Below are 27,377 nucleotides of genomic sequence, written 5' to 3' on the forward strand. Positions count from 1 at the left end.
CGTCATGACCACTTTTGAAATTGTTGTCCTATGAACAGTTCTGTGGTCCTATGGGTTAGATGGCAAAGCGCCTGCCTTGAAAGCAGAAGATCACGAGTTCGAGTCTCGTTGGGACCTGTAAGAAATGTCATCATAATCATCCCGTGTCTCTTAGAAAACAGAAAAAGAACTGATAGAATCGTTAAAAGAAGTTTTATTTTAGCGCAGAATACCGTTAAATTGCTAGTTATAATAATTATTTTCTAGGTAATCTAATTTTGACTGCCTACTCGGGCACAATTCCATAGGTATTTTCTATGCTGAAATTTAAACACCAAATCATAATAACTCATTGTGCTGCATGGATCTGTTCTTCCTAGTAAGAGACCAGCGCTAAAATAGAACTTATTTTAACGATTCTATCAGTTTTTTTTATGACTTCTAAGAGACACGGGATGATTATGATGACATTTCTTACAGGTCCCAACAAGACTCGGACTCGTGATCTCCTGCTTACTAGGCAGGCGATTTGCCATCTAAGCCATAGGACCAAAAACTTTGTCATAGGACAACAATTTCAAAAGTGGTCATGACGTCACAACAGCAGTTTTACAATTGATTACTTCTATTTTAAAGTTCCCAACTGTTCCACAGCACAAAGAACAATTTACAAAAAAATCAACGAGATTTTCAACGATTCTACGAGTCCTGGTCTCTTACTAGGAAGAACAGATCCATGCAGCACAATTAGTTATTATGATTTGGTGTTTAAATTTCAGCATAGAAAATACCTGTGCAATTGTGCCCGAGTAGGCAGTCAAAATTAGATTACCTAGAAAATAATTATTATAACTAGCAATTTAACGGTATTCTGCGCTAAAATAAAACTTTTTTTAACGATTCTATCAGTTCTTTTTCTGTTTTCTAAGAGACACGGGATGATTATGATGACATTTCTTACAGGTCCCAACGAGACTCGAACTCGTGATCTCCTGCTTACTAGGCAGGCGCTTTGCCATCTAAGCCATAGGACCAAGAACTTTGTCATAGGACAACAATTTCAAAAGTGGTCATGACGTCACAACAGCAGTTTTACAATTGATTACTTCTATTTTAAAGTTCCCAACTGTTCCACAGCACAAAGAACAATTTACAAAAAAATCAACGAGATTTTCAACGATACTACGAGTCCTGGTCTCTTACTAGGAAGAAAAGATCCATGCAGCACAATTAGTTATTATGATTTGGTGTTTAAATTTCAGCCTAGAAAATACCTGTGCAATTTTGCCCGAGTAGCAGTCAAAATTAGATTACCTAGAAAATAATTATTATAACTAGCAATTTAACGGTATTCTGCGCTAAAATAGAACTTAATTTAACGATTCTATCAGTGCTTTTTCTGATTTCTAAGAGACACGGGATGATTACGATGACATTTATTACAGGTCCCAACGAGACTCGAACTCGTGATCTCCTGCCTACAAGGCAGGCGGTTTGCCATCTAAGCCATAGGACCGTAAAACGGCTTCATAGGACAACTATTTCAAAGGTGGTCATGACGTCACAAAAGCAGTTTTACAATTGATTACTTCTATTTTAAAGTTCCCAACTGTTCCACAGCACAAAGAACAATTTACAAAAAAATCAACGAGATTTTCAACGATACTACGAGTCCTGGTCTCTTACTAGGAAGAGCAGATCCATGCAGCACAATTAGTTATTATGATTTGTTGTTTAAATTTCAGCATGGAAAATACCTATGGAATTGTGCCCGAGTAGGCAGTCAAAATTAGATTACCTAGAAAATAATTATTATAACTAGCAATTTAACGGTATTCTGCGCTAAAATAGAACTTATTTTAACGATTCTATCAGTTCTTTTTCTGTTTTCTAAGAGACACGGGATGATTATGATGACATTTCTTACAGGTCCTGTTCAGAAGCTAAATTAGAGCATAGGCCGCAGTGGGTTTTCTCTTCAATGTATTGCGAGTAAAGATTTGTCTGCCAGAATGGCAGTATGACTATGAGAGTTAACGATGTTGACGTAGCAATGGTATAAGCGATGGTGCCTGAAAGGCAAAGATAGATTTTAGGAAATAAGAATAACATAATAAACAGAATAGGGCAATACCTGCGAAGCAGAAATAGAACAAAATGGCTCACAGGCTATTGACCACAGAAATAAGGCAAGGCAGAATAGTTCCAGGGTGAACTACGATAAGACAATGACACGAAATTAATAAATAATATATACATACAACACAACACGTTGGACTAACCTTGTGAGACAAAGACCGAACAGAAATCACAGAAAGAAAGACAAGTAACGGTGATCTTCGAGAACAGAATGTCACACTCGACTTCAAAACGTGCAAGAAGCAAACGACTAATAGGAAAATATAGTGACAGCGAGAAATAAAGGCGAGGACGTTGCCAGATTGCAATAAATCGGCTCAAAGACGGAATTTCGCCGGAACATACTCCCCCGAATCGAGGTGTAGTGTAACATCGATGAGCAAATCAAGGCGAAATAGAAAAATAACGTCTTAGATGATTACAATGGGTAACTGGGATTTTAATGACTTGATGTAGACTTGATGTAAATGACAATCTTCAACTGCAGAGGAATTCTTCAGCGCATATTCTAGAAGATCCAGGTGATGTGTGGCTCTCTTACGACTGACTGGATGAACTCGGATGAATTTGGAATCCAGTCTTGGAGGTGCAGGTTGACATCGGACAGCATTCTCTTGACGCAATCCTCGGCACTGAACTTCCGGGTTCCACCATCTAAAATCGAGACGGCCCTTTGATGATCTTCGGACATTCCCGTGACTCGTTATTCGGTGTCAAAATTATCTGTTTCTCGGGACTGATTCATCGCGTTGGCAGGCTGGACCAATTGGGTTGATCTGATGATTGTATTGGCTCTGACAGCTTTGACTAGGGGAAGAAGACCATCACAGATCAAAATGTCTACCATACCACAGGTCGTTGATACTGATAGATTGGGATGATCCTTCCAACGTTCCTTCGGAACTGGCCAATCGGTGATGGATGTATCGGTGGCCACCGTTGGCAGAGTTGAGCAGACAATGGATGTGGTAGGATGAACTGAGCCTCCCATACTGAAACTGCTTCGCTGCAAGGGGTAGTCTATGACGTTTCTAACTCTGATGATATTAAGGATGGGAGACGAACTGGAAAGAATAAGATGATCATCACAAAGTTTTAAGAGGCTGGGAAATCCTTGCTGCATTAAAGTAGAGTTGCTTCCCATCTCCACTCGTTGATGACCTTTGTTGTCGATGAGTAGAGTAGCTGGATATACCACGATGGAGGCGTGGAAATTGACTCGCTTGACGTCAGGTAGTAGCGCGTGGCAGAATAAGGCGCGGCCGGATTGACTTTAGGGCTTCCGTAGATGACAGACACGAATCGACTGACTTGGTTTCAGATTACCGAAACACAGCCGATACTTTACACAAAAGCTGACACGTTCTCCTGCAGAAGATAATTTGAAAGCTCCATGGCTCTCCAGGCTTTGCTCCCCTTCACACTTGAAACAGAACGGGTGTGAAGCGGATTTCGATGAAATGTGTGACATTGACGAGTGTTTGGAAGAGACTTGATTGACACGAGCAGCAAAACATACGCTGGCTTTCTGAATTGGTGGTGTCGGTTCAGCCGCTAATCTTGAAAATGGATGAAATTGACCTCCGTTGCTGACTGAAGAGAGTTTGTCGAGATCGGAATCGACTGGCTGCAATTTCTGTAAAGCATCTTCTGCTTTTCTTCTGGACTGCTCTGCTTGTGTGCGGGTTTGTTGTGCCCCACGGATTTCTTCTTCCGATGCTCTTACTGCACGTTTAGAATCTTGCTTGATACTTTCATTGACTCCAGAAGGGGCTTCCCCAGCTCTGGACTTCAGGTGTTCTTCGGCTTCGGCAACCGCTTCACCAATCTGTTGAACATACGACCGATGCCTCTCCTCTTGCCTGTCTTTCTCACTTGCATCTTCTACTGTTAGCAAGAGGGTATGCAAGAGTGTAGATGTCGTTGCTAAATACTGGAGGTGTTTGACTAGGCCGGTTATACCTCCCCGTGATCCGCACTGATCGATGTTGACTCGGATCTGACGAATCGTTGAGGTGATCTGACTGCGAACGCTTATCCTCCTTCTCTTCGTGAGCTCGACATCTCCAGCAGATTGATTAACCTTTCGGCCTTCTTCTTCTTCTTGGCTGGATCTAAAACTAGGACTAGGCATGGCTGATTGGGCTTAGAGTGATTGAATTGGCTGAAACGAATAAGGCATGTGACTGAAATCAAAACACAAATCACGCTGACGGAAGAATGGGATAATAGACTGGTGATATTGACAGAAGAATAATAATAGACTGATAATCTAGTGAAATTGTTCGCGAGTCAAGATGCAGTAGAGTAGGCGAGAGGACGAGTCAGACTGCGATTGACTAGAGGAATGGAACGGCTAAAATGAAGCTCGAGCTGCGTTGATGGAAGTAAAAGTAGTAGAGCTGACGAAGCGAGACGAAACTTGAAAGAGCTTCACTGCAGATGACTAGAAGGGTAGACGACCGGATGAGTCAGCTGCATTGGTTCAATATTGACGAGCTGAATGCCTTGACTAGAAGAGTAGACGAGTCGAAAGGCAAGTGGTTTACTGATGAACCAGGAGGCTGAAAAATGAAGAACTGGACTGTGGATGACCAGATGTGTAGACTAGTCAAGCAGGTGATGGACTGAATGCCTTTGACTGGAAGAGTAAGAGGGTAGACGAGTCGAAAAGCAAGTGGTTCAATATTGATGAGTCGAATAGAGATGAACTGCAGATGACTAGAGGCGTAGACGGCTGGATGAGTCAACTGTAATTTTATAATACTGGTGTCATGCTGAATAAAATGCTTCGACTAGGAGAGTAGACGAGCCGAAAGCAAATGTTTCAATATCGGCGAGCTGAATGCCTTGACTGGAAAGGTAGACGAGTCAAAACATGTGGTTCAATATTAGCGAGCTGAATGCCTTGACTGGAAAGGTAGACGAGTCAAAACATGTGGTTCAATATTGGTGAACTGTGTAGGAGAGCTGCCAACGATAAACTTGAACAGCACGATTGCTGGCGGGCCAACAATGATTATGATGGCTGAATAAGCTGACTGCTCACGATGAACCTGAACAGCAGGATGTTGTCAGGCCAACGTTGTAAATGCTGGCTGCAGAAATGCTGAATAGGACTGGATGGCTGCTCACGATGAACTTGAACACCAGGATGTTGTCAGGCCAGCGTTGTAAATGCTGGCTGTAGAAGGCTGACTACAGGACTCGTGTAGCAGAATGATGGCTGGCAACAATGAAGGTTGGCTGTTTAGGATGGCTGTACACGATGGACTTGAACAGCAGGATGATGACAGGCCAACGTTGTAAATGCTGGCAGTAGAAGGCTGGCTACAGGACTCGTGTAGCAGAATGATGGCTGGCCAACAATGGATGTTGGCTGTGTAGGATGGCTGCACACGATGGACTTGAACAGCAGGATGGTGACAGGCCAACGTTGTAACTGCTGGCAATAGAAGGCTGGCTACAGGAACTCGTGTAGCAGAATGATGAGGGGCCAACGATGATGATGTTGGCTAAACAATAAGCTGGCCACCACCTTCACTGACTAAAGCTCCGGTTCGAAGGACCAAAAATGTTCAGAAGCTAAATCAGAGCATAGGCCGGCAGTGGGTTTTCTCTTCAATGTATTGCGAGTAAAGATTTGTCTGCCAGAATGGCAGTATGACTATGAGAGTTAACGATGTTGACGTAGCAATGGTATAAGCGATGGTGCCTGAAAGGCAAAGATAGATTTTAGGAAATAAGAATAACATAATAAACAGAATAGGGCAATACCTGCGAAGCAGAAATAGAACAAAATGGCTCACAGGCTATTGACCACAGAAATAAGGCAAGGCAGAATAGTTCCAGGGTGAACAACGATAAGACAATGACACGAAATTAATAAATAATATATACATACAACACAACACGTTGGACTAACCTTGTGAGACAAAGACCGAACAGAAATCACAGAAAGAAAGACAAGTAACGGTGATCTTCGAGAACAGAATGTCACACTCGACTTCAAAACGTGCAAGAAGCAGACGACTAATAGGAAAATATAGTGACAGCGAGAAATAAAGGCGAGGACGTTGCCAGATTGCAATAAATCGACTCAGAGACGGAATTTCACCGGAACAGGTCCCAACGAGACTCGAGCTCGTGATCTCCTGCTTAGTAGGCAAGCGCTTTGCCATCTAAGCCATAGGATCACACACTTCCAATAAAGGAAAACAATTTCAAAAGTGGTCATGACGTCACAACAGCAGTTTTACAATTGATTGCTTCTATTTTAAAGTTCCCAACTGTTCCACAGCACAAAGAACAATTTACAAAAAAAATCAACGAGATTTTCAACGATACTACGAGTACTGGTCTCTTACTAGGAAGAGCAGATCTTTGTCATGATCATGATCTGATCATCATTTTTTAGCTTTTTCGTCCACTGTGTACCTAGTATGGTTATACTGTGATGCACATTCTGTGTATGTACCAAATGGTATATCAACAAAATCATACCCCCGGGTATATTACTTTGACGTACAATCAGTATATTAATGAATATACGCTGGTGGATCTACGATGAATATTCTTTATTTGATCCCATCCTAGATCCGAATAAATTTATACCTACGCTATACTATCGCCCCCAAATTGCGACCTGGATCTATTCATCCCATATTTACCTACATCATACATAAAGTGGATGGGCCGTGTTAGTAGGGTAGGACCAAAAATCTTTTTCATAGGACAACAATTTTTAAATGTGGTCATGACGTCACAACAGCAGTTTTACAATTGATTACTTCTATTTTAAAGTTTCCAACTGTTCCACAGCAGAGACCAGTTGTCCTGTTCCTTCCTAGTAAGAGACCAGGACTCGTAGTATCGTTGAAAATCTCGTTGATTTTTTTGTAAATTGTTCTTTGTGCTGTGGAACAGTTGGGAACTTTAAAATAGAAGTAATCAATTGTAAAACTGCTGTTGTGACGTCATGACCACTTTTGAAATTGTTGTCCTATGAAAAAGTGTTGTGGTTCTATGGCTTAAATGGCAAAGCGCCTGCCTAGTAAGCATGAGATCACGAGTTCGAGTCTCGTTGGGACCTGTAAGAAATGTCATCAAAATCATCCCGTGTCTCTTATAAATCAGAAAAAGAACTGATAGAATCGTTAAAATAAGTTCTATTATATAGCGCAGAATACCGTTAAATTGCTAGTTATAATGATTATTTTCTTGGTAGTCTAATTTTGACTGCCTACTCGGGCACAATTCGATAGGTATTTTCCATGCTGAAATTTAAACACCAAATCATAATAACTAATTGTGCAGCATGGATCTGCTCTTCCTAGTAAGAGACCAGGACTCGTAGTATCGTTGAAAATCTCGTTGATTTTTTTGTAAATTGTTCTTTATGCTGTGGAACAGTTGGGAACTTTAAAATAGAAGTAATCAATTGTAAAACTGCTGTTGTGACGTCATGACCACTTTTGAAATTGTTCTCCTATGAAGAAAATCTGGGTCCTATGGCTTAGATGGCAAAGCGCCTGCCTAGTAAGCAGGAGATCACGAGTTCGAGTCTCGTTGGGACCTGTAAGAAATGTCATCAAATCTCGTGTCACTTAGAAATCAGAAAAAGAACTGATAGAATCGTTAAAACAAGTTCTATTTTAGCGCAGAATACCGTTAAATTGCTAGTTATAATGATTATTTTCTTGGTAGTCTAATTTTGACTGCCTACTCGGGCACAATTCCATAGGTATTTTCCATGCTGAAATTTAAACACCAAATAATAATAACTAATGGTGCAGCATGGATCTGCTCTTCCTAGTAAGAGACCAGGACTCGTAGTATCGTTGAAAATCTCGTTGATTTTTTTGTAAATTGTTCTTTGTGCTGTGGAACAGTTGGGAACTTTAAAATAGAAGTAATCAATTGTAAAACTGCTTTTGTGATGTCATGACCACTTTTTAAATTGTTGTCCTATAACGCCGTTTTATGTTCCTATGGCTTAGATGGCAAAGCGCCTGCCTAGTAAGCAGGAGATCACGAGTTCGAGTCTCGTTGGGACCTGTAAGAAATGTCATCATAATCATCCCGTGTCTCTTATAAATTAGAAAAAGAACTGATAGATTCGTTAAAATAAGTTCTATTATAGCGCAGAATACCGTTAAATTGCTAGTTATAATGATTATTTTCTTGGTAGTCTAATTTTGACTGCCTACTCGGGCACAATTCCATAGGTATTTTCCATGCTGAAATTTAAACACCAAATCATAATAACTAATTGTGCAGCATGGATCTGCTCTTCCTAGTAAGAGACCAGGACTAGTAGTATCGTTGAAAATCTCGTTGATTTTTTTGTAAATTGTTCTTTGTGCTGTGGAACAGTTGGGAACTTTAAAATAGAAGTAATCAATTGTAAAACTGCTGTTATGACGTCATGACCACTTTTTGAATTGTTGTCCTATGGCTTAGATGGCAAAGCGCCTGCCTAGTAAGCAGGAGATCACGAGTTCGTGTCTCGATGGGACCTGTAAGAAATGTCATCATAATCATCCCGTGTCTCTTAGAATTCAGAAAAAGAACTTATAGAATCAATAAAATAAGTTTTATTTTAGCGCAGAATACCGTTAAATTGCTAGTTATAATGATTATTTTCTTGGTAGTCTAATTTTGACTGCCTACTCGGGCACAATTCCATAGGTATTTTCCATGCTGAAATTTAAACACCAAATCATAATAACTAATGGTGCAGCATGGATCTGCTCTTCCTAGTAAGAGACCAGGACTCGTAGTATCGTTGAAAATCTCGTTGATTTTTTTTTAAATTGTTCTTTGTGCTGTGGAACAGTTGGGAACTTTAAAATAGAAGTAATCAATTGTAAAACTGCTTTTGTGACGTCATGACCACTTTCGAAATTGTTGTCCTATGAAAAAGTGTTGTGGTTTTATGGCTTAGATGGCAAAGCGCCTGCCTAGTAAGCAGGAGATCACGAGTTCGAGTCTCGTTGGGACCTGTAAAAAATGTCATCAAAATCAACCCGTGTCTCTTAGGAAACAGAAAAAGAACTGATAGAATCGTTAAAATAAGTTCTATTATAGCGCAGAATACCGTTAAATTGCTAGTTATAATGATTATTTTCTTGGTAGTCTAATTTTGACTGCCTACTCGGGCACAATTCCATAGGTATTTTCCATGCTGAAATTTAAACACCAAATCATAATAACTAATTGTGCAGCATGGATCTGCTCTTCCTAGTAAGAGACCAGGACTAGTAGTATCGTTGAAAATCTCGTTGATTTTTTTGTAAATTGTTCTTTGTGCTGTGGAACAGTTGGGAACTTTAAAATAGAAGTAATCAATTGTAAAACTGCTGTTATGACGTCATGACCACTTTTTGAATTGTTGTCCTATGAAGCCGTTTTATGGTCCTATGGCTTAGATGGCAAAGCGCCTGCCTAGTAAGCAGGAGATCACGAGTTCGTGTCTCGTTGGGACCTGTAAGAAATGTCATCATAATCATCCCGTGTCTCTTAGAATTCAGAAAAAGAACTTATAGAATCAATAAAATAAGTTTTATTTTAGCGCAGAATACCGTTAAATTGCTAGTTATAATGATTATTTTCTTGGTAGTCTAATATTGACTGCCTACTCGGGCACAATTCCATAGGTATTTTCCATGCTGAAATTTAAACACCAAATCATAATAACTAATTGTGCAGCATGGATCTGCTCTTCCTAGTAAGAGACCAGGACTAGTAGTATCGTTGAAAATCTCGTTGATTTTTTTGTAAATTGTTCTTTGTGCTGTGGAACAGTTTGGAACTTTAAATTAGAAGTAATCAATTGTAAAACTGCTGTTATGACGTCATGACCACTTTTTAAATTGTTGTCCTATGAAGCCGTTTTATGGTCCTATGGCTTAGATGGCAAAGCGCCTGCCTAGTAAGCAGGAGATCACGAGTTCGTGTCTCGATGTGACCTGTTAGAAATTTCATCATAATCATCCCGTGTCTCTTAGAATTCAGAAAAAGAACTTATAGAATCAATAAAATAAGTTTTATTTTAGCGCAGAATACCGTTAAATTGCTAGTTATAATGATTATTTTCTTGGTAGTCTAATTTTGACTGCCTACTCGGGCACAATTCCATAGGTATTTTCCATGCTGAAATTTAAACACCAAATCATAATAACTAATGGTGCAGCATGGATCTGCTCTTCCTAGTAAGAGACCAGGACTCGTAGTATCGTTGAAAATCTCGCTGATTTTTTTGTAAATTGTTCTTTGTGCTGTGGAACAGTTGGGAACTTTAAAATAGAAGTAATCAATTGTAAAACTGCTTTTGTGATGTCATGACCACTTTTTAAATTGTTGTCCTATGAAGCCGTTTTATGGTCCTATGGCTTAGATGGCAAAGCGCCTGCCTAGTAAGCAGGAGATCACGAGTTCGAGTCTCGTTGGGACCTGTAAGAAATGTCATCAAATCTCGTGTCACTTAGAAATCAGAAAAAGAACTGATAGAATCGTTAAAACAAGTTCTATTTTAGCGCAGAATACCGTTAAATTGCTAGTTATAATGATTATTTTCTTGGTAGTCTAATTTTGACTGCCTACTCGGGCACAATTCCATAGGTATTTTCCATGCTGAAATTTAAACACCAAATAATAATAACTAATGGTGCAGCATGGATCTGCTCTTCCTAGTAAGAGACCAGGACTCGTAGTATCGTTGAAAATCTCGTTGATTTTTTTGTAAATTGTTCTTTGTGCTGTGGAACAGTTGGGAACTTTAAAATAGAAGTAATCAATTGTAAAACTGCTTTTGTGATGTCATGACCACTTTTTAAATTGTTGTCCTATGAAGCCGTTTTATGGTCCTATGGCTTAGATGGCAAAGCGCCTGCCTAGTAAGCAGGAGATCACGAGTTCGACTCTCGTTGGGACCTGTAAGAAATGTCATCATAATCATCCCGTGTCTCTTATAAATTAGAAAAAGAACTGATAGATTCGTTAAAATAAGTTCTATTATAGCGCAGAATACCGTTAAATTGCTAGTTATAAAGATTATTTTCTTGGTAGTCTAATTTTGACTGCCTACTCGGGCACCATTCCATAGGTATTTTCCATGCTGAAATTTAAACACCAAATCATAATAACTAATTGTGCAGCATGGATCTGCTCTTCCTAGTAAGAGACCAGGACTAGTAGTATCGTTGAAAATCTCGTTGATTTTTTTGTAAATTGTTCTTTGTGCTGTGGAACAGTTGGGAACTTTAAAATAGAAGTAATCAATTGTAAAACTGCTTTTGTGATGTCATGACCACTTTTTAAATTGTTGTCCTATGAAGACGTTTTATGGTCCTATGGCTTAGATGGCAAAGCGCCTGCCTAGTAAGCAGGAGATCACGAGTTCGAGTCTCGTTGGGACCTGTAAGAAATGTCATCATAATCATCCCGTGTCTCTTATAAATTAGAAAAAGAACTGATAGATTCGTTAAAATAAGTTCTATTATAGCGCAGAATACCGTTAAATTGCTAGTTATAATGATTATTTTCTTGGTAGTCTAATTTTGACTGCCTACTCGGGCACAATTCCATAGGTATTTTCCATGCTGAAATTTAAACACCAAATCATAATAACTAATTGTGCAGCATGGATCTGCTCTTCCTAGTAAGAGACCACGACTAGTAGTATCGTTGAAAATCTCGTTGATTTTTTTGTAAATTGTTCTTTATGCTGTGGAACAGTTGGGAACTTTAAAATAGAAGTAATCAATTGTAAAACTGCTGTTGTGACGTCATGACCACTTTTGAAATTGTTCTCCTATGAAGAAAATCTGGGTCCTATGGCTTAGATGGCAAAGCGCCTGCCTAGTAAGCAGGAGATCACGAGTTCGAGTCTCGTTGGGACCTGTAAGAAATGTCATCATAATCATCCCGTGTCTCTTATAAATTAGAAAAAGAACTGATAGATTCGTTAAAATAAGTTCTATTATAGCGCAGAATACCGTTAAATTGCTAGTTATAATGATTATTTTCTTGGTAGTCTAATTTTGACTGCCTACTCGGGCACAATTCCATAGGTATTTTCCATGCTGAAATTTAAACACCAAATCATAATAACTAATTGTGCAGCATGGATCTGCTCTTCCTAGTAAGAGACCAGGACTAGTAGTATCGTTGAAAATCTCGTTGATTTTTTTGATAATTGTTCTTTGTGCTGTGGAACAGTTGGGAACTTTAAAATAGAAGTAATCAATTGTAAAACTGCTGTTATGACGTCATGACCACTTTTTGAATTGTTGTCCTATGGCTTAGATGGCAAAGCGCCTGCCTAGTAAGCAGGAGATCACGAGTTCGTGTCTCGATGGGACCTGTAAGAAATGTCATCATAATCATCCCGTGTCTCTTAGAATTCAGAAAAAGAACTTATAGAATCAATAAAATAAGTTTTATTTTAGCGCAGAATACCGTTAAATTGCTAGTTATAATGATTATTTTCTTGGTAGTCTAATTTTGACTGCCTACTCGGGCACAATTCCATAGGTATTTTCCATGCTGAAATTTAAACACCAAATCATAATAACTAATGGTGCAGCATGGATCTGCTCTTCCTAGTAAGAGACCAGGACTCGTAGTATCGTTGAAAATCTCGTTGATTTTTTTTTAAATTGTTCTTTGTGCTGTGGAACAGTTGGGAACTTTAAAATAGAAGTAATCAATTGTAAAACTGCTTTTGTGACGTCATGACCACTTTCGAAATTGTTGTCCTATGAAAAAGTGTTGTGGTTTTATGGCTTAGATGGCAAAGCGCCTGCCTAGTAAGCAGGAGATCACGAGTTCGAGTCTCGTTGGGACCTGTAAAAAATGTCATCAAAATCATCCCGTGTCTCTTAGAAAACAGAAAAAGAACTGATAGAATCGTTAAAATAAGTTCTATTATAGCGCAGAATACCGTTAAATTGCTAGTTATAATGATTATTTTCTTGGTAGTCTAATTTTGACTGCCTACTCGGGCACAATTCCATAGGTATTTTCCATGCTGAAATTTAAACACCAAATCATAATAACTAATTGTGCAGCATGGATCTGCTCTTCCTAGTAAGAGACCAGGACTAGTAGTATCGTTGAAAATCTCGTTGATTTTTTTGTAAATTGTTCTTTGTGCTGTGGAACAGTTGGGAACTTTAAAATAGAAGTAATCAATTGTAAAACTGCTGTTATGACGTCATGACCACTTTTTGAATTGTTGTCCTATGAAGCCGTTTTATGGTCCTATGGCTTAGATGGCAAAGCGCCTGCCTAGTAAGCAGGAGATCACGAGTTCGTGTCTCGATGGGACCTGTAAGAAATGTCATCATAATCATCCCGTGTCTCTTAGAATTCAGAAAAAGAACTTATAGAATCAATAAAATAAGTTTTATTTTAGCGCAGAATACCGTTAAATTGCTAGTTATAATGATTATTTTCTTGGTAGTCTAATATTGACTGCCTACTCGGGCACAATTCCATAGGTATTTTCCATGCTGAAATTTAAACACCAAATCATAATAACTAATTGTGCAGCATGGATCTGCACTTCCTAGTAAGAGACCAGGACTAGTAGTATCGTTGAAAATCTCGTTGATTTTTTTGTAAATTGTTCTTTGTGCTGTGGAACAGTTTGGAACTTTAAATTAGAAGTAATCAATTGTAAAACTGCTGTTATGACGTCATGACCACTTTTTAAATTGTTGTCCTATGAAGCCGTTTTATGGTCCTATGGCTTAGATGGCAAAGCGCCTGCCTAGTAAGCAGGAGATCACGAGTTCGTGTCTCGATGTGACCTGTTAGAAATGTCATCATAATCATCCCGTGTCTCTTAGAATTCAGAAAAAGAACTTATAGAATCAATAAAATAAGTTTTATTTTAGCGCAGAATACCGTTAAATTGCTAGTTATAATGATTATTTTCTTGGTAGTCTAATTTTGACTGCCTACTCGGGCACAATTCCATAGGTATTTTCCATGCTGAAATTTAAACACCAAATCATAATAACTAATGGTGCAGCATGGATCTGCTCTTCCTAGTAAGAGACCAGGACTCGTAGTATCGTTGAAAATCTCGCTGATTTTTTTGTAAATTGTTCTTTGTGCTGTGGAACAGTTGGGAACTTTAAAATAGAAGTAATCAATTGTAAAACTGCTTTTGTGACGTCATGACCACTTTTTTAATTGTTGTCCTATGAACCCGTTTTGTGTGGTCTTATGGCTTAGATGGCAAAGCGCCTGCCTAGTAAGCAGGAAATCACGACTTCGAGTCTCATTGGGACCTGTAAGAAATGTCATCAAATCTCGTGTCACTTAGAAATCAGAAAAAGAACTGATAGAATCGTTAAAACAAGTTCTATTTTAGCGCAGAATACCGTTAAATTGCTAGTTATAATGATTATTTTCTTGGTAGTCTAATTTTGACTGCCTACTCGGGCACAATTCCATAGGTATTTTCCATGCTGAAATTTAAACACCAAATCATAATAACTAATGGTGCAGCATGGATCTGCTCTTCCTAGTAAGAGACCAGGACTCGTAGTATCGTTGAAAATCTCGTTGATTTTTTTTTAAATGGTTCTTTGTGCTGTGGAACAGTTGGGAACTTTAAAATAGAAGTAATCAATTGTAAAACTGCTTTTGTGACGTCATGACCACTTTTGAAATTGTTGTCTTATGAAAAAGTGTTGTGGTTCTATGGCTTAGATGGCAAAGCGCCTGCCTAGTAAGCAGGAGATCACGAGTTCGAGTCTCGTTGGGACCTGTAAGAAATGTCATCAAAATCATCCCGTGTCTCTTAGAATTCAGAAAAAGAACCGATAGAATCGTTAAAATAAGTTCTTTTTTAGCGCAGAATACCGTTAAATTGCTAGTTATAATGATTATTTTCTTGGTAGTCTAATTTTGACTGCCTACTCGGGCACAATTCCATAGGTATTTTCCATGCTGAAATTTAAACACCAAATCATAATAACTAATGGTGCAGCATGGATCTGCTCTTCCTAGTAAGAGACCAGGACTCGTAGTATCGTTGAAAATCTCGTTGATTTTTTTGTAAATTGTTCTTTGTGCTATGGAACAGTTGGGAACTTTAAAATAGAAGTAATCAATTGTAAAACTGCTTTTGTGACGTCATGACCACTTTTTTAATTGTTGTCCTATGAACCCGTTTTGTGTGGTCTTATGGCTTAGATGGCAAAGCGCCTGCCTAGTAAGCAGGAAATCACGACTTCGAGTCTCGTTGGGACCTGTAAGAAATGTCATCAAATCTCGTGTCACTTAGAAATCAGAAAAAGAACTGATAGAATCGTTAAAACAAGTTCTATTTTAGCGCAGAATACCGTTAAATTGCTAGTTATAATGATTATTTTCTTGGTAGTCTAATTTTGACTGCCTACTCGGGCACAATTCCATAGGTATTTTCCATGCTGAAATTTAAACACCAAATCATAATAACTAATGGTGCAGCATGGATCTGCTCTTCCTAGTAAGAGACCAGGACTCGTAGTATCGTTGAAAATCTCGTTGATTTTTTTTTAAATTGTTCTTTGTGCTGTGGAACAGTTGGGAACTTTAAAATAGAAGTAATCAATTGTAAAACTGCTTTTGTGATGTCATGACCACTTTTGAAATTGTTGTCCTATGAAAAAGTGTTGTGGTTCTATGGCTTAGATGGCAAAGCGCCTGCCTAGTAAGAAGAGATCACGAGTTCGAGTCTCGTTGGGACCTGTAAGAAATGTCATCAAAATCATCCCGTGTCTCTTAGAAAACAGAAAAAGAACTGATAGAATCGTTAAAATAAGTTCTATTATAGCGCAGAATACCGTTAAATTGCTAGTTATAATGATTATTTTCTTGGTAGTCTTAATTTTGACTGCCTACTCGGGCACAATTCCATAGGTATTTTCCATGCTGAAATTTAAATACCAAATCATAATAACTAATTGTCCAGCATGGATCTTCTCTTCCTAGTAAGAGACCAGGACTCGTAATATCGTTAAAAATCTCGTTGATTTTTTTGTAAATTGTTCTTTGTGCTTTGGAACAGTTGGGAACTTTAAAATAGAAGTAATCAATTGTAAAACTGCTTTTGTGACGTCATGACCACTTTTCAAATTGTTGTCCTATGAAAAAGTGTTGTGGTTCTATGGCTTAGATGGCAAAGCGCCTGCCTAGTAAGCAGCAGAACACGAGTTCGAGTCTCACTGGGACCTGTAAGAAATGTCATCATAATCATCCCGTGTCTCTTAGAATTCAGAAAAAGAACTGATAGAATCGTTAAAATAAGTTCTTTTTTAGCGCAGAATACCGTTAAATTGCTAGTTATAATGATTATTTTCTTGGTAGTCTAATTTTGACTGCCTACTCGGGCACAATTCCATAGGTATTTTCCATGCTGAAATTTAAACACCAAATCATAATAACTAATGGTGCAGCATGGATCTGCTCTTCCTAGTAAGAGACCAGGACTCGTAGTATCGTTGAAAATCTCGCTGATTTTTTTGTAAATTGTTCTTTGTGCTGTGGAACAGTTGGGAACTTTAAAATAGAAGTAATCAATTGTAAAACTGCTTTTGTTATGTCATGACCACTTTTTAAATTGTTGTCCTATGAAGCCGTTTTATGGTCCTATGGCTTAGATGGCAAAGCGCCTGCCTAGTAAGCAGGAGATCACGAGTTCGTGTCTCGATGGGACCTGTAAGAAATGTCATCATAATCATCCCGTGTCTCTTAGAATTCAGAAAAAGAACTTATAGAATCAATAAAATAAGTTTTATTTTAGCGCAGAATACCGTTAAATTGCTAGTTATAATGATTATTTTCTTAGTAGTCTAATTTTGACTGCCTACTCGGGCACAATTCCATAGGTATTTTCCATGCTGAAATTTAAACACCAAATCATAATAACTAATGGTGCAGCATGGATCTGCTCTTCCTAGTAAGAGACCAGGACTCGTAGTATCGTTGAAAATCTCGTTGATTTTTTTGTAAATTTTTCTTTGTACTGTGGAACAGTTGGGAACTTTAAAATAGAAGTAATCAATTGTAAAACTGCTGTTGTGACGTCATGACCACTTTTGAAATTGTTGTCCTATGAAAAGGTGTTGTGGTTCTATGGCTTAGATGGCAAAGCGCCTGCCTAGTAAGCAGGAGATCACGAGTTCGAGTCTAGTTGGGACCTGTAAGAAATGTCATCAAAATCATCCCGTGTCTCTTAGAAAACAGAAAAAGAACTGATAGAATCGTTAAAATAAGTTCTATTATAGCGCAGAATACCGTTAAATTGCTAGTTATAATGATTATTTTCTTGGTAGTCTAATTTTGACTGCCTACTCGGGCACAATTCCATAGGTATTTTCCATGCTGAAATTTAAACACTAAATCATAATAACTAATGGTGCAGCATGGATCTGCTCTTCCTAGTAAGAGACCAGGACTCGTAGTATCGTTGAAAATCTCGCTGATTTTTTTGTAAATTGTTCTTTGTGCTGTGGAACAGTTGGGAACTTTAAAATAGAAGTAATCAATTGTAAAACTGCTGTTGTGACGTCATGACCACTTTTGAAATTGTTGTCCTATGAAAAAGTGTTGTGGTTCTATGGCTTAGATGGCAAAGCGCCTGCCTAGTAAGCAGGAGATCACGAGTTCGAGACTCGTTGGGACCTGTAAGAAATGTCATCGAAATCATCCCGTGTCTCTTAGAAAACAGAAATAGAACTGATAGAATCGTTAAAATAAGTTCTATTATAGCGCAGAATACCGTTAAATTGCTAGTTATAATGATTATTTTCTTGGTAGTCTTAATTTTGACTGCCTACTCGGGCACAATTCCATAGGTATTTTCCATGCTTAAATTTAAATACCAAATCATAATAACTAATTGTCCAGCATGGATCTGCTCTTCCTAGTAAGAGACCAGGACTCGTAATATCGTTAAAAATCTCGTTGATTTTTTTGTAAATTGTTCTTTGTGCTTTGGAACAGTTGGGAACTTTAAAATAGAAGTAATCAATTGTAAAACTGCTTTTGTGACGTCATGACCACCTTTGAAATAGTTGTCCTATGAAGCCGTTTAATGGTCCTATGGCTTAGATGGCAAAGCGCCTGCCTAGTAAGCAGGAGATCACGAGTTCGAGTCTCGCTGGGACCTGTAAGAAATGTCATCATAATCATCCCGTGTCTCTTAGAATTCAGAAAAAGAACTGATCGAATCGTTAAAATAAGTTCTTGTTTAGCGCAGAATACCGTTAAATTGCTAGTTATAATGATTATTTTCTTGGTAGTCTAATTTTGACTGCCTACTCGGGCACAATTCCATAGGTATTTTCCATGCTGAAATTTAAACACCAAATCATAATAACTAATGGTGCAGCATGGATCTGCTCTTCCTAGTAAGAGACCAGGACTCGTAGTATCGTTGAAAATCTCACTGATTTTTTTGTAAATTGTTCTTTGTGCTTTGGAACAGTTGGGAACTTTAAAATAGAAGTAATCAATTGTAAAACTGCTTTTGTGACGTCATGACCACCTTTGAAATAGTTGTCCTATGAAGCCGTTTTATGGTCCTATGGCTTAGATGGCAAAGCGCCTGCCTAGTAAGCAGGAGATCACGAGTTCGAGTCTCGCTGGGACCTGTAATAAATGTCATCATAATCATCCCGTGTCTCTTAGAATTCAGAAAAAGAACTGATAGAATCGTTAAAATAAGTTCTTTTTTTAGCGCAGAATACCGTTAAATTGCTGGTTATAATGATTATTTTCTTGGTAGTCTAATTTTGACTGCCTACTCTGGCACAATTCCATAGGTATTTTCCATGCTGAAATTTAAACACCAAATCATAATAACTAATGGTGCAGCATGGATCTGCTCTTCCTAGTAAGAGACCAGGACTCGTAGTATCGTTGAAAATCTCGCTGATTTTTTTGTAAATTGTTCTTTGTGCTGTGGAACAGTTGGGAACTTTAAAATAGAAGTAATCAATTGTAAAACTGCTGTTATGACGTCATGACCACTTTTTGAATTGTTGTCCTATGAAGCCGTTTTATGGTCCTATGGCTTAGATGGCAAAGCGCCTGCCTAGTAAGCAGGAGATCACGAGTTCGTGTCTCGATGGGACCTGTAAGAAATGTCATCATAATCATCCCGTGTCTCTTAGAATTCAGAAAAAGAACTTATAGAATCAATAAAATAAGTTTTATTTTAGCGCAGAATACCGTTAAATTGCTAGTTATAATGATTATTTTCTTGGTAGTCTAATTTTGACTGCCTACTCGGGCACAAGTCCATAGGTATTTTCCATGCTGAAATTTAAACACCAAATCATAATAACTAATGGTGCAGCATGGATCTGCTCTTCCTAGTAAGAGACCAGGACTCGTAGTATCGTTGAAAATCTCGTTGATTTTTTTTTAAATGGTTCTTTGTGCTGTGGAACAGTTGGGAACTTTAAAATAGAAGTAATCAATTGTAAAACTGCTTTTGTGACGTCATGACCACTTTTGAAATTGTTGTCCTATGAAAAAGTGTTGTGGTTCTATGGCTTAGATGGCAAAAAGCCTGCCTAGTAAGCAGGAGATCACGAGTTCGAGTCTCGTTGGGACCTGTAAGAAATGTCATCAAAATCATCCCGTGTCTCTTATAAAACAGAAAAAGAACTGATAGAATCGTTAAAATAAGTTCTATTATAGCGCAGAATACCGTTAAATTGCTAGTTATAATGATTATTTTCTTGGTAGTCTAATTTTGACTGCCTACTCGGGCACAATTCCATAGGTGTTTTCCATGCTGAAATTTAAACACCAAATCATAATAACTAATGGTGCAGCATGGATCTGCTCTTCCTAGTAAGAGACCAGGACTCGTAGTATCGTTGAAAATCTCGCTGATTTTTTTGTAAATTGTTCTTTGTGCTGTGGAACAGTTGGGAACTTTCAAATAGAAGTAATCAATTGTAAAACTGCTTTTGTGATGTCATGACCACTTTTTAAATTGTTGTCCTATGAAACCGTTTTATGGTCCTATGGCTTAGATGGCAAAGCGCCTGCCTAGTAAGCAGGAGATCACGAGTTCGAGTCTCGTTGGGACCTGTAAGAAATGCCATTATAATCATCCCGTGTCTCTTATAAATTAGAAAAAGAACTGATAGATTCGTTAAAATAAGTTCTATTATAGCGCAGAATACCGTTAAATTGCTAGTTATAATGATTATTTTCTTGGTAGTCTAATTTTGACTGCCTACTCGGGCACAATTCCATAGGTATTTTCCATGCTGAAATTTAAACACCAAATCATAATAACTAATTGTGCAGCATGGATCTGCTCTTCCTAGTAAGAGACCAGGACTAGTAGTATCGTTGAAAATCTCGTTGATTTTTTTGTAAATTGTTCTGTGTGCTGTGGAACAGTTGGGAACTTTAAAATAGAAGTAATCAATTGTAAAACTGCTTTTGTGACGTCATGACCACTTTTCAAATTGTTGTCCTATGAAAAAGTGTTGTGGTTCTATGGCTTAGATGGCAAAGCGCCTGCCTAGTAAGCAGGAGATCACGAGTTCGAGTCTCGTTGGGACCTGTAAGAAATGTCATCAAAATCATCCCGTGTCTCTTAGAAAATAGAAAAAGAACTGATAGAATCGTTAAAATAAGTTCTATTATAGCGCAGAATACCGTTAAATTGCTAGTTATAATGATTATTTTCTTGGTAGTCTAATTTTGACTGCCTACTCGGGCACAATTCCATAGGTATTTTCCATGCTGAAATTTAAACACCAAATCATAATAACTAATGGTGCAGCATGGATCTGCTCTTCCTAGTAAGAGACCAGGACTCGTAGTATCGTTGAAAATCTCACTGATTTTTTTGTAAATTGTTCTTTGTGCTTTGGAACAGTTGGGAACTTTAAAATAGAAGTAATCAATTGTAAAACTGCTTTTGTGACGTCATGACCACCTTTGAAATAGTTGTCCTATGAAGCCGTTTTATGGTCCTATGGCTTAGATGGCAAAGCGCCTGCCTAGTAAGCAGGAGATCACGAGTTCGAGTCTCGCTGGGACCTGTAATAAATGTCATCATAATCATCCCGTGTCTCTTAGAATTCAGAAAAAGATCTGATAGAATCGTTAAAATAAGTTCTTTTTTTAGCGCAGAATACCGTTAAATTGCTGGTTATAATGATTATTTTCTTGGTAGTCTAATTTTGACTGCCTACTCTGGCACAATTCCATAGGTATTTTCCATGCTGAAATTTAAACACCAAATCATAATAACTAATGGTGCAGCATGGATCTGCTCTTCCTAGTAAGAGACCAGGACTCGTAGTATCGTTGAAAATCTCGCTGATTTTTTTGTAAATTGTTCTTTGTGCTGTGGAACAGTTGGGAACTTTAAAATAGAAGTAATCAATTGTAAAACTGCTGTTATGACGTCATGACCACTTTTTGAATTGTTGTCCTATGAAGCCGTTTTATGGTCCTATGGCTTAGATGGCAAAGCGCCTGCCTAGTAAGCAGGAGATCACGAGTTCGTGTCTCGATGGGACCTGTAAGAAATGTCATCATAATCATCCCGTGTCTCTTAGAATTCAGAAAAAGAACTTATAGAATCAATAAAATAAGTTTTATTTTAGCGCAGAATACCGTTAAATTGCTAGTTATAATGATTATTTTCTTGGTAGTCTAATTTTGACTGCCTACTCGGGCACAAGTCCATAGGTATTTTCCATGCTGAAATTTAAACACCAAATCATAATAACTAATGGTGCAGCATGGATCTGCTCTTCCTAGTAAGAGACCAGGACTCGTAGTATCGTTGAAAATCTCGTTGATTTTTTTTTAAATGGTTCTTTGTGCTGTGGAACAGTTGGGAACTTTAAAATAGAAGTAATCAATTGTAAAACTGCTTTTGTGACGTCATGACCACTTTTGAAATTGTTGTCCTATGAAAAAGTGTTGTGGTTCTATGGCTTAGATGGCAAAAAGCCTGCCTAGTAAGCAGGAGATCACGAGTTCGAGTCTCGTTGGGACCTGTAAGAAATGTCATCAAAATCATCCCGTGTCTCTTATAAAACAGAAAAAGAACTGATAGAATCGTTAAAATAAGTTCTATTATAGCGCAGAATACCGTTAAATTGCTAGTTATAATGATTATTTTCTTGGTAGTCTAATTTTGACTGCCTACTCGGGCACAATTCCATAGGTGTTTTCCATGCTGAAATTTAAACACCAAATCATAATAACTAATGGTGCAGCATGGATCTGCTCTTCCTAGTAAGAGACCAGGACTCGTAGTATCGTTGAAAATCTCGCTGATTTTTTTGTAAATTGTTCTTTGTGCTGTGGAACAGTTGGGAACTTTCAAATAGAAGTAATCAATTGTAAAACTGCTTTTGTGATGTCATGACCACTTTTTAAATTGTTGTCCTATGAAACCGTTTTATGGTCCTATGGCTTAGATGGCAAAGCGCCTGCCTAGTAAGCAGGAGATCACGAGTTCGAGTCTCGTTGGGACCTGTAAGAAATGCCATTATAATCATCCCGTGTCTCTTATAAATTAGAAAAAGAACTGATAGATTCGTTAAAATAAGTTCTATTATAGCGCAGAATACCGTTAAATTGCTAGTTATAATGATTATTTTCTTGGTAGTCTAATTTTGACTGCCTACTCGGGCACAATTCCATAGGTATTTTCCATGCTGAAATTTAAACACCAAATCATAATAACTAATTGTGCAGCATGGATCTGCTCTTCCTAGTAAGAGACCAGGACTAGTAGTATCGTTGAAAATCTCGTTGATTTTTTTGTAAATTGTTCTGTGTGCTGTGGAACAGTTGGGAACTTTAAAATAGAAGTAATCAATTGTAAAACTGCTTTTGTGACGTCATGACCACTTTTCAAATTGTTGTCCTATGAAAAAGTGTTGTGGTTCTATGGCTTAGATGGCAAAGCGCCTGCCTAGTAAGCAGGAGATCACGAGTTCGAGTCTCGTTGGGACCTGTAAGAAATGTCATCAAAATCATCCCGTGTCTCTTAGAAAATAGAAAAAGAACTGATAGAATCGTTAAAATAAGTTCTATTATAGCGCAGAATACCGTTAAATTGCTAGTTATAATGATTATTTTCTTGGTAGTCTAATTTTGACTGCCTACTCGGGCACAATTCCATAGGTATTTTCCATGCTGAAATTTAAACACCAAATCATAATAACTAATGGTGCAGCATGGATCTGCTCTTCCTAGTAAGAGACCAGGACTCGTAGTATCGTTGAAAATCTCGCTGATTTTTTTGTAAATTGTTCTTTGTGCTGTGGAACAGTTGGGAACTTTAAAATAGAAGTAATCAATTGTAAAACTGCTTTTGTGATGTCATGACCACTTTTTAAATTGTTGTCCTATGAAGCCGTTTTATGGTCCTATGGCTTAGATGGCAAAGCGCCTGCCTAGGCACGAGTTCGAGTCTCGTTGGGACCTGTAAGAAATGTCATCATAATCATCCCGTGTCTCTTATAAATTAGAAAAAGAACTGATAGATTCGTTAAAATAAGTTCTATTATAGCGCAGAATACCGTTAAATTGCTAGTTATAATGATTATTTTCTTGGTAGTCTAATTTTGACTGCCTACTCGGGCACAATTCCATAGGTATTTTCCATGCTGAAATTTAAACACCAAATCATAATAACTCATTGTGCAGCATGGATCTGCTCTTCCTAGTAAGAGACCAGGACTAGTAGTATCGTTGAAAATCTCGTTGATTTTTTTGTAAATTGTTCTTTGTGCTGTGGAACAGTTGGGAACTTTAAAATAGAAGTAATCAATTGTAAAACTGCTGTTGTGACGTCATGACCACTTTTGAAATTGTTGTCCTATGAAAAGGTGTTGTGGTTTTATGGCTTAGATGGCAAAGCGCCTGCCTAGTAAGCAGGAGATCACGAGTTCGAGTCTCGTTGGGACCTGTAAGAAATGTCATCAAAATCATCCTGTGTCTCTTAGAAAACAGAAAAAGAACTGATAGAATCGTTAAAATAAGTTCTATTATAGCGCAGAATACCGTTAAATTGCTAGTTATAATGATTATTTTCTTGGTAGTCTAATTTTGACTGCCTACTCGGGCACAATTCCATAGGTGTTTTCCATGCTGAAATTTAAACACCAAATCATAATAACTAATGGTGCAGCATGGATCTGCTCTTCCTAGTAAGAGACCAGGACTCGTAGTATCGTTGAAAATCTCGCTGATTTTTTTGTAAATTGTTCTTTGTGCTGTGGAACAGTTGGGAACTTTAAAATAGAAGTAATCAATTGTAAAACTGCTGTTGTGACGTCATGACCACTTTTGAAATTGTTGTCCTATGAAAAAGTGTTGTGGTTCTATGGCTTAGATGGCAAAGCGCCTGCCTAGTAAGCAGGAGATCACGAGTTTGAGTCTCGTTGGGACCTGTAAGAAATGTCATCAAAATCATCCCGTGTCTCTTAGAAAACAGAAATAGAACTGATAGAATCGTTAAAATAAGTTCTATTATAGCGCAGAATGCCGTTAAATTGCTAGTTATAATGATTATTTTCTTGGTAGTCTTAATTTTGACTGCCTACTCGGGCACAATTCCATAGGTATTTTCCATGCTGAAATTTAAATACCAAATCATAATAACTAATTGTCCAGCATGGATCTGCTCTTCCTAGTAAGAGACCAGGACTCGTAATATCGTTAAAAATCTCGTTGATTTTTTTGTAAATTGTTCTTTGTGCTTTGGAACTTTTGGGAACTTTAAAATAGAAGTAATCAATTGTAAAACTGCTTTTGTGACGTCATGACCACTTTTGAAATAGTTGTCCTATGAAGTCGTTTTATGGTCCTATGGCTTAGATGGCAAAGCGCCTGCCTAGTAAGCAGGAGATCACGAGTTCGAGTCTCGCTGGGACCTGTAAGAAATGTCATCATAATCATCCCGTGTCTCTTAGAATTCAGAAAAAGAACTGATAGAATCGTTAAAATAAGTTCTTTTTTAGCGCAGAATACCGTTAAATTGCTAGTTATAATGATTATTTTCTTGGTAGTCTAATTTTGACTGCCTACTCGGGCACAATTCCATAGGTATTTTCCATGCTGAAATTTAAACACCAAATCATAATAACTAATTGTGCAGCATGGATCTGCTCTTCCTAGTAAGAGACCAGGACTCGTAGTATCGTTGAAAATCTCGTTGATTTTTTTTTAAATGGTTCTTTGTGCTGTGGAACAGTTGGGAACTTTAAAATAGAAGTAATCAATTGTAAAACTGCTTTTGTGATGTCATGACCACTTTTTAAATTGTTGTCCTATGAAGCCGTTTTATGGTCCTATGGCTTAGATGGCAAAGCGCCTGCCTAGGCACGAGTTCGAGTCTCGTTGGGACCTGTAAGAAATGTCATCATAATCATCCCGTGTCTCTTATAAATTAGAAAAAGAACTGATAGATTCGTTAAAATAAGTTCTATTATAGCGCAGAATACCGTTAAATTGCTAGTTATAATGATTATTTTCTTGGTAGTCTAATTTTGACTGCCTACTCGGGCACAATTCCATAGGTATTTTCCATGCTGAAATTTAAACACCAAATCATAATAACTAATTGTGCAGCATGGATCTGCTCTTCCTAGTAAGAGACCAGGACTAGTAGTATCGTTGAAAATCTCGTTGATTTTTTTGTAAATTGTTCTTTGTGCTGTGGAACAGTTGGGAACTTTAAAATAGAAGTAATCAATTGTAAAACTGCTGTTGTGACGTCATGACCACTTTTGAAATTGTTGTCCTATGAAAAGGTGTTGTGGTTTTATGGCTTAGATGGCAAAGCGCCTGCCTAGTAAGCAGGAGATCACGAGTTCGAGTCTCGTTGGGACCTGTAAGAAATGTCATCAAAATCATCCCGTGTCTCTTAGAAAACCGAAAAAGAACTGATAGAATCGTTAAAATAAGTTCTATTATAGCGCAGAATACCGTTAAATTGCTAGTTTTAATGATTTTTTTCTTGGTAGTCTAATTTTGACTGCCTACTCGGGCACAATTCCATAGGTGTTTTCCATGCTGAAATTTAAACACCAAATCATAATAACTAATGGTGCAGCATGGATCTGCTCTTCCTAGTAAGAGACCAGGACTCGTAGTATCGTTGAAAATCTCGCTGATTTTTTTGTAAATTGTTCTTTGTGCTGTGGAACAGTTGGGAACTTTAAAATAGAAGTAATCAATTGTAAAACTGCTGTTGTGACGTCATGACCACTTTTGAAATTGTTGTCCTATGAAAAAGTGTTGTGGTTCTATGGCTTAGATGGCAAAGCGCCTGCCTAGTAAGCAGGAGATCACGAGTTTGAGTCTCGTTGGGACCTGTAAGAAATGTCTTCAAAATCATCCCGTGTCTCTTAGAAAACAGAAATAGAACTGATAGAATCGTTAAAATAAGTTCTATTATAGCGCAGAATACCGTTAAATTGCTAGTTATAATGATTATTTTCTTGGTAGTCTTAATTTTGACTGCCTACTCGGGCACAATTCCATAGGTATTTTCCATGCTGAAATTTAAATACCAAATCATAATAACTAATTGTCCAGCATGGATCTGCTCTTCCTAGTAAGAGACCAGGACTCGTAATATCGTTAAAAATCTCGTTGATTTTTTTGTAAATTGTTCTTTGTGCTTTGGAACAGTTGGGAACTTTAAAATAGAAGTAATCAATTGTAAAACTGCTTTTGTGACGTCATGACCACCTTTGAAATAGTTGTCCTATGAAGCCGTTTTATGGTCCTATGGCTTAGATGGCAAAGCGCCTGCCTAGTAAGCAGGAGATCACGAGTTCGAGTCTCGCTGGGACCTGTAAGAAATGTCATCATAATCATCCCGTGTCTCTTAGAATTCAGAAAAAGAACTGATAGAATCGTTAAAATAAGTTCTTTTTTAGCGCAGAATACCGTTAAATTGCTAGTTATAATGATTATTTTCTTGGTAGTCTAATTTTGACTGCCTACTCGGGCACAATTCCATAGGTATTTTCCATGCTGAAATTTAAACACCAAATCATAATAACTAATTGTGCAGCATGGATCTGCTCTTCCTAGTAAGAGACCAGGACTCGTAGTATCGTTGAAAATCTCGTTGATTTTTTTTTTAATTGTTCTTTGTGCTGTGGAACAGTTGGGAACTTTAAAATAGAAATAATCAATTGTAAAACTGCTTTTGTGACGTCATGACCACTTTTGAAATTGTTGTC

At 37.8% G+C, this 27,377-nt stretch overlaps 1 long non-coding RNA gene and 27 other non-coding genes across 28 annotated transcripts; 26 read left to right on the top strand and 2 right to left on the bottom strand.

Annotated features, from left to right (window-relative positions):
* Positions 1-940: 940 nt before the first annotated feature.
* On the bottom strand, positions 941-1,013 carry Trnat-agu. Its single transcript has one exon. It is a non-coding gene; the product is annotated as a tRNA-Thr (tRNA).
* Positions 1,014-1,881: 868 nt separating this feature from the next.
* LOC124195027 lies at positions 1,882-5,287 on the bottom strand. Its single transcript, XR_006875107.1, has 3 exons — positions 2,262-5,287; positions 2,114-2,194; positions 1,882-2,051 (listed from the first exon to the last, which is right to left on the bottom strand). It is a non-coding gene; the product is annotated as an uncharacterized LOC124195027 (long non-coding RNA).
* A 1,850-nt stretch (positions 5,288-7,137) lies between these two features.
* On the top strand, positions 7,138-7,210 carry Trnat-agu. Its single transcript has one exon. It is a non-coding gene; the product is annotated as a tRNA-Thr (tRNA).
* Positions 7,211-7,622: 412 nt separating this feature from the next.
* Trnat-agu lies at positions 7,623-7,695 on the top strand. Its single transcript has one exon. It is a non-coding gene; the product is annotated as a tRNA-Thr (tRNA).
* Positions 7,696-8,102: 407 nt separating this feature from the next.
* Trnat-agu lies at positions 8,103-8,175 on the top strand. The gene has a single exon. It is a non-coding gene; the product is annotated as a tRNA-Thr (tRNA).
* An 874-nt stretch (positions 8,176-9,049) lies between these two features.
* Trnat-agu lies at positions 9,050-9,122 on the top strand. The gene has a single exon. It is a non-coding gene; the product is annotated as a tRNA-Thr (tRNA).
* A 411-nt stretch (positions 9,123-9,533) lies between these two features.
* On the top strand, positions 9,534-9,606 carry Trnat-agu. Its single transcript has one exon. It is a non-coding gene; the product is annotated as a tRNA-Thr (tRNA).
* Positions 9,607-10,501: 895 nt separating this feature from the next.
* On the top strand, positions 10,502-10,574 carry Trnat-agu. Its single transcript has one exon. It is a non-coding gene; the product is annotated as a tRNA-Thr (tRNA).
* Positions 10,575-10,981: 407 nt separating this feature from the next.
* Positions 10,982-11,054, top strand: Trnat-agu. Its single transcript has one exon. It is a non-coding gene; the product is annotated as a tRNA-Thr (tRNA).
* Positions 11,055-11,465: 411 nt separating this feature from the next.
* Trnat-agu lies at positions 11,466-11,538 on the top strand. The gene has a single exon. It is a non-coding gene; the product is annotated as a tRNA-Thr (tRNA).
* Positions 11,539-11,948: 410 nt separating this feature from the next.
* On the top strand, positions 11,949-12,021 carry Trnat-agu. The gene has a single exon. It is a non-coding gene; the product is annotated as a tRNA-Thr (tRNA).
* An 874-nt stretch (positions 12,022-12,895) lies between these two features.
* On the top strand, positions 12,896-12,968 carry Trnat-agu. The gene has a single exon. It is a non-coding gene; the product is annotated as a tRNA-Thr (tRNA).
* Positions 12,969-14,829: 1,861 nt separating this feature from the next.
* On the top strand, positions 14,830-14,902 carry Trnat-agu. The gene has a single exon. It is a non-coding gene; the product is annotated as a tRNA-Thr (tRNA).
* A 2,345-nt stretch (positions 14,903-17,247) lies between these two features.
* Trnat-agu lies at positions 17,248-17,320 on the top strand. Its single transcript has one exon. It is a non-coding gene; the product is annotated as a tRNA-Thr (tRNA).
* A 411-nt stretch (positions 17,321-17,731) lies between these two features.
* Trnat-agu lies at positions 17,732-17,804 on the top strand. The gene has a single exon. It is a non-coding gene; the product is annotated as a tRNA-Thr (tRNA).
* A 412-nt stretch (positions 17,805-18,216) lies between these two features.
* Positions 18,217-18,289, top strand: Trnat-agu. The gene has a single exon. It is a non-coding gene; the product is annotated as a tRNA-Thr (tRNA).
* Positions 18,290-18,700: 411 nt separating this feature from the next.
* Positions 18,701-18,773, top strand: Trnat-agu. Its single transcript has one exon. It is a non-coding gene; the product is annotated as a tRNA-Thr (tRNA).
* Positions 18,774-20,153: 1,380 nt separating this feature from the next.
* On the top strand, positions 20,154-20,226 carry Trnat-agu. The gene has a single exon. It is a non-coding gene; the product is annotated as a tRNA-Thr (tRNA).
* A 411-nt stretch (positions 20,227-20,637) lies between these two features.
* Trnat-agu lies at positions 20,638-20,710 on the top strand. The gene has a single exon. It is a non-coding gene; the product is annotated as a tRNA-Thr (tRNA).
* A 411-nt stretch (positions 20,711-21,121) lies between these two features.
* Positions 21,122-21,194, top strand: Trnat-agu. Its single transcript has one exon. It is a non-coding gene; the product is annotated as a tRNA-Thr (tRNA).
* A 1,380-nt stretch (positions 21,195-22,574) lies between these two features.
* Trnat-agu lies at positions 22,575-22,647 on the top strand. Its single transcript has one exon. It is a non-coding gene; the product is annotated as a tRNA-Thr (tRNA).
* Positions 22,648-23,058: 411 nt separating this feature from the next.
* Positions 23,059-23,131, top strand: Trnat-agu. The gene has a single exon. It is a non-coding gene; the product is annotated as a tRNA-Thr (tRNA).
* Positions 23,132-24,015: 884 nt separating this feature from the next.
* Trnat-agu lies at positions 24,016-24,088 on the top strand. Its single transcript has one exon. It is a non-coding gene; the product is annotated as a tRNA-Thr (tRNA).
* Positions 24,089-24,499: 411 nt separating this feature from the next.
* On the top strand, positions 24,500-24,572 carry Trnat-agu. Its single transcript has one exon. It is a non-coding gene; the product is annotated as a tRNA-Thr (tRNA).
* A 412-nt stretch (positions 24,573-24,984) lies between these two features.
* On the top strand, positions 24,985-25,057 carry Trnat-agu. Its single transcript has one exon. It is a non-coding gene; the product is annotated as a tRNA-Thr (tRNA).
* Positions 25,058-25,941: 884 nt separating this feature from the next.
* On the top strand, positions 25,942-26,014 carry Trnat-agu. The gene has a single exon. It is a non-coding gene; the product is annotated as a tRNA-Thr (tRNA).
* A 411-nt stretch (positions 26,015-26,425) lies between these two features.
* On the top strand, positions 26,426-26,498 carry Trnat-agu. Its single transcript has one exon. It is a non-coding gene; the product is annotated as a tRNA-Thr (tRNA).
* A 412-nt stretch (positions 26,499-26,910) lies between these two features.
* Trnat-agu lies at positions 26,911-26,983 on the top strand. The gene has a single exon. It is a non-coding gene; the product is annotated as a tRNA-Thr (tRNA).
* The last annotated feature ends 394 nt before the right edge of the window (positions 26,984-27,377 follow it).

This window comes from Daphnia pulex, chromosome 5 (genome assembly GCF_021134715.1).
Source record: "Daphnia pulex isolate KAP4 chromosome 5, ASM2113471v1".
NCBI lineage: Eukaryota > Metazoa > Arthropoda > Branchiopoda > Diplostraca > Daphniidae > Daphnia > Daphnia pulex.